Source organism: Tachypleus tridentatus, chromosome 1 (genome assembly GCF_004210375.1).
Source record: "Tachypleus tridentatus isolate NWPU-2018 chromosome 1, ASM421037v1, whole genome shotgun sequence".
In the NCBI taxonomy this organism is placed as follows: Eukaryota; Metazoa; Arthropoda; class Merostomata; order Xiphosura; family Limulidae; genus Tachypleus; species Tachypleus tridentatus.
The window spans coordinates 147133692-147139691 of record NC_134825.1 but is presented as its reverse complement, the minus strand read 5'-3'; the positions used below and the strand labels follow the sequence as shown (position 1 = coordinate 147139691).

Below are 6000 nucleotides of genomic sequence, written 5' to 3'. Positions count from 1 at the left end.
TCGTGATCTGAGGGTCGCGAGTTCGAATCCCCGTCGAACCAAACATGCTCGATTTTTCAGCCGTGAGGGCATTATAGTGTGACGGTCAATCCCACTATTCGTTGGTAAAAGAGTAGCCCAAGAGTCGGCGGTGGGTGATGATGACTAGCTGCCTTCCTTCTAGTCTTACAATGCTAAATTAGGGACGGCTAGCGCAGATAGCCCTTGTGTAGCTTTGCGCGAAATTCAAAAACAAACAAACTTCTAGTTAATTAATGGTTATTTGTAAGAGCGACAGTGATTTGCCAATTATACTCTATAGCTGAATTTGTCTGATGAACGTTTGAACTCTGGATTGAAATGCTCTCTCTTATAGTACTCTTAAGCTCATTGTTAACCTCGGCAAGGTTAATTTGAAGAAGTATTTACATCGTACTCACTGAAATACGTTCGAAGTTGCTTGACTTGATAGTCGCCACCGAAACTACATATTCACTAAGGATGTTTTAATTACATTGTACATTCCAGACAAAAGATGGAGAAACAAATCTAAGCAAAAACAAGTTTATTCTCGGTTAAAATCTCGGAATTGTGTGATACACGCAACAGATGTCAGTTTCTATTGACAATTTATAAGCTCGATTATTTTACAACGTTTTTGAGTGTCTATGGAAGCTCTTATGAAAAGATAATTTGTTCACCATTATCTTGGTGTCAGTTTTGAAGCTTCATAGCATTATAATTCGTCGTTCGATCTTCACAGCAAGCAAATAGTAGATAAACCATTTAGTAACTTCGTACTGAAGTCTTCTCAGAACCTACTCTTTAGTGAGAGTAATTGTTAAATTATAATGACTTCATGACTGAAAAGAAACATGTTGAGCTCCGAGTTTCAATCCCGCGACTCTCAGGTTGGAAATCGAGCGCTCTATCAGGTCATACTGAAAGCAAACAAGAATTATTATAGAAGGATTAAATAAAGTTATCAGATTTTGTGTGTTTATTTCTTAGTAAATTTAGAAAACAGGTATTTAATTCGAAATAATAGTATAGTATATAATGTTTTTCAAACTTAATTTTAATTTTTTTTTGGGAGAAGGGCTTAAGAGTTTTATAATTACCAAAACATTTGACATAACGAACTGGAATGAATCATTTAACAGTATAAATTGTTCGTTTTTGAATTTCGCGCAAAGCTACATGAGGACTCTCTGCACTAACCGTCTCTAATTTAGCAGTATAAGACTAGAGGGACGGCAGATAGTCATCACCACCCATCGCCAACTCTTGGGCTACTCTTTTACCAACGAATAGTGTGATTGATCGTCACGTTATAACGCCCCCATGGCTGAAGGGGCGAGCATGTTTGCTGCGACCGGAATTTGAACCCGTGACCCTTAGATTACGAGTCGGACGCCTTAACCCATCTGGCCATGCCGGGCCAACAGTATGAGAACAGAAGTAATTATTGCCTTTGATATACATAAACAGTTAAATTTTCGATAGTACATTGTGAAAAATCACTCTGAATGAAAGTTAGGATTTACAAAAAAAATTAAAATATTATATGACTATCGAACCTAATAATAAAATTGGGGAAACAATATTACTAAAATTAATATTTGCTCGCAGCTTAAAACAATTTGAATGATACTACTAAGTTTGTCTAGAATAATATCCATATGACTCAGGAAAAATTAATTTCAGGGATGTTTGCTAACAAAAAATACAAAATAATTTATTAAAAGAAATGCATAATTCTTTACCAAACCCTAATATATTTACAATGAAAATTTTATAGTGCTTGTAAAACTTAGAAAATAAAACTTTTTCTCAAGCCAATCATTTCAAATATAGGAATGCTATGCTGAATTATTATCTTGTTGTTGTTGTTGATTTATTAAAACTATGTTACCAATGCGTATGCGTTTAAGGATAGTTTTAATTTTTATGATAAATCAGTATAGTTTAACGTTGGGAATAGAGCTTATATAAGCATCTTTTCATTTCTGCCTCTGTATACGAACATTCACCACAACACATAATCAAATGCTGACCTTTAACATAAGGACCATTTGTACTTTTATATAAGTATGTTTGTTAAGCCCATGACATCAGTATGTAAAGAATCATAGTTCCTTTTGAGGAGTTTTTTGTTTTTATTGCACCGAATCTAACGTTAAATGATTCAAATACAGCATCTGTATTTGGCAAGTTTATTCTTATTCTTTCACAAGAGAAAGAATCGATTAGAAATGCTGAATCTATAATCGTAGATAAGCAAGTAGAAACAAGTACACTAAAAAAAATGATTACTGCCACCTAGTGCTTAATTTATAATCAAAGTCCGTTAACGTGATAGCAATTTTAAAATGCGCTATTATCTAAACGGCCTTCGATTTATAAATACTCTCCAGAAGGCAGCCAATACATGTTTTTGAATATCAATACTATGCTTAATATATATATATATATATATTTGCATAATATAACAACAATAATTTTCAGTAATTTGTCAGCTCTACAGGAGGGTAAGTAGGCGACTTTTATTTGCAGACGATAAAGGGGTTATCGTTCAACCTTTGTAATAGCAATTTCCAGATAATTTACGTTTCTTTTCTATGCCACATCAATTAAACCTAATATTTTTCTTAACATTTTGAATTACATATACGTCCTTTGGGTACCTCAAAATTAATTGATACTATATATTATTCAATTTATAATTTACCAAGTTTATTATTCTGTTAATTTTTTCTTAGATTTATTATTTATAGGTAGCGTTATTACAATCACAAACCATACGAAATTCTTGTACACGAACTTCAACCTTGTCAGTCTGTTTTACACACACGAAATGTACCTGAAAGTAATGTTATAGTACACTGGTAACATTGATAGTAACGCATGTTAGTAAAACAATAAATATTCACTGTTGAATAACCTAAGACTGCACATAACAATGTTGATAAGGTAGTGTAGTAATTACGAAATGTAAATAACAAAACATGGTTAATTAGCACTAACCAAATGATAGTCACGTGCCAAAATTATTATTATTCATTTTGTGTTCTATTGGCTGTACTAAACACCATTCAGTAAATTCTTAATAACTACTGTTAACATTTCTGAAGATTGCTGTATAATATAATAAAACAAAACTTGTGGATTCTTCACTTAGAGACAGTTTTTTTCTCTTGTTCTATTGTTTCTTAGATATGATGTCGCCATCTATTGATTTAAAGTAGAATAATTTTAATTAAGTCATAACTGAGAGTGTGTTTTCTTATAGCAAAGCCACGTCGGGCTATCTGCTAAGCCCACCGAGGGGAATCGAACCCCTGATTTTGCGTTGTAAATCCGAAGACATACCGCTGTACTAGCGGGGGGCACGTAACTAAGAAAATAATTTATTAACCACGAACAAAAATAGAAAAACTATTTATATGAATGATTTTTATTCTATTTCTTACGTGCTTAAACACGTAAAAACGGCTCTTTGCGTAAGGTGCAACAGTTTTTAACAAATGTTAAAGCAAATATGAAAAGATATTCAGAGAGCTATTATTTTGATATTTTATGGATTTTTAGAACACTTTGTTGTTGTTTGTTTGCTAATAAATACAAAGCCAGACAATGGCTATCCATGTTGCGCCCACTGTGGATACTGAAACCCAATCCTTCAGAACCATGAGGCCCCAGATTCATCGTTGAGCCACCAGGGAGGGGGAGATTCCCAAAATTGCCATAAAAATAAAACAAAAAATGAAAAAGATTAGAAAATGCAGATCAACAGTTATAGAATTAAGTACATATAATCTATATATATTTAAGTTTTTATGATAGCGTAAAATATTTTGTGCTTTATTTCAAAAATAAATTATTTCTTGTATTTAAAAGGTACAAAATATTTAACCAAAAATCCAATTGTAGAAGTTAATACCTACCCTCTAACACGAAAAAGACAGTATAAGTATTTATTGGTATTTTTTATTCCTCGCTTGTATTATGCTTAAGAAGAATGATTCGGCATACAGAGTCAATATTCGGGAGTTGAAGAAACAATATGTATTTAAAAAACGGCTGGTATTGGTTGAGAATTTTTTTGTGTAGAGGAACACCTATACACAAAACATTTTCTCAACCCATACCAGCCGTTTTTTAAATATATATTTTTTCTCTACAAGTGGGTTTTCTCGTCATCACAAATTAGTTGAAAAAACAAGTTTAACAAAACTTACGTTTCCGAACAAAGGGTCATTACGACACAGGATAAAAACAAATCAGTCAATCAACTGAATTCGCTTTTCTAATCACTTGTTGACAATAATGATATTAAATACGAAATCAAATACGAAGCTATAAGCTACGAACAAACTCAAGTTCACGTAGGAGTCTACCCTACTCTTACCCAATGTAAATTAAACCAAATATTCCAAAGCATGACATATTTTTTTTTACGTTTTTGTTTTGTGTATATGTGATTTCTTCTTTTGCTTTCGTTAGTTTTGGTGTTTTATGACGCAAAGCAACTAAGCTATCTACACTTTTTGTCAGTAACCCACCAACTTATGACTGTATTAACTTCATTTTAAGTAATATTCGAGTAGAAGTTATTATCTTTGATAGATCATTCAAATGTTCATATATTTGTTAATTAACTCTGTTATTATTGCCACAATAAAAAACAACCAAACAAAAGCTTTATCCTAACAAGACGAAAAATTAAAAGTTATTGAAAAGTCATTGCTGAATTTAATATAGTACATATTTCTCTCCTATATCAGATCTATTTTGTATCTACATATTTCTATACCTTTTTCTATCAATAATGCCCACTGGTGTTCTACGAAAAGACTAAGGATTTATAGCGCTAAAAATCTGGTTTCGATACTCGCGGTAAACACAGCACAAACTCGCTTAACGAGAAACAAGTGAACCCTAGATAACTGTGATTACTGTGTAGCGTGTTTTTTTCTTATAGCAAGTCCACATCGAGCTGTCTGGTGTGTCCACTGAGAAGTATCGAGCACCTGATTTTAGCGTTGTATATCAACAGACTTACCTTGTCCCATTCCTAAGGTACCAGATAAATACGTAGTGCTAAAAATATAATACGCCTAATAATAACGTCTTATGAGAAATAAAATTAATTATAATTATGTTTCATGAAGTTGGAAAAGCGTTCACATCTTAGTTGTTGTTGTTGTAACAAATGGCCGATGTAAATAGTGTTTCTATTACTACTGCTGTGTTTGTTGTTTCTCAGTCAGTCGACCTAATGAGTTCTGGATTGAGTAACCGTAATGATGAAAAGGAATATGAGAAGTACGGTGTCTGTCTAAACATTTGGGTTCGATAGCGATTCTTACAGCAAACCCAGGTCATCAAATTTCGAAGCGTGTGTGTGTGTGGCAGAAGAATGAGAGCAGTGAATTCTAGAGATTATTAGTCCGAACACACTAATCATGACCATAAACACATGGAGAAACGTTGAAAGACAGATATGTTGGACAACAGCAAAAACATTTTTATACGTAAATGAAACCCAATAGAGAAATTTAGTAACAAACAAGTCATTAAGCATTTTACATAAATTCACAGTAAAGATTAAATTTTAAAACTTTGTACAAACAAATAGTTTAGCTTTGTAGTTTCCTAAAGACATGGAGCGTGCATAACACAAATTTATCTCTAAAATCTGAAGTAAATGCAAACAAACTCCAGTAAAAGTCACCTAGCATTACGTTTTAAATTTCAATATAGTAATTTTAATTAAATACATTTCTTTGAATATCTCTAACGTAAATCAAAATATTTTAAAAAGGACGTAGTTTTAAATGAATACTAAAATTGTTTGTTTTTTTGCAATGTATAACCTTCCAACGTTAGATAACTTTATAATAATGGAATTAACGATAATTTGAAGTACATTTTTGGCACAAGTATCTTTAATTATTAGTAAACGTATGATAATAATTTCATAAAAAATTCATTTTCATTTTTTAATAACTTGTATTT

At 32.0% G+C, this 6000-nt stretch overlaps 1 long non-coding RNA gene across 1 annotated transcript in view; it reads right to left on the bottom strand.

Annotated features, from left to right (window-relative positions):
• Positions 1–529: 529 nt before the first annotated feature.
• The window catches only part of LOC143226357 (uncharacterized), a 70207-nt gene continuing 64736 nt past the window's right edge, over positions 530–6000 (bottom strand). Inside the window, exon 4 of the long non-coding RNA XR_013014559.1 lies at positions 530–920. This is a non-coding gene — a long non-coding RNA (uncharacterized LOC143226357). The remainder of the gene's footprint in view (positions 921–6000) is intronic.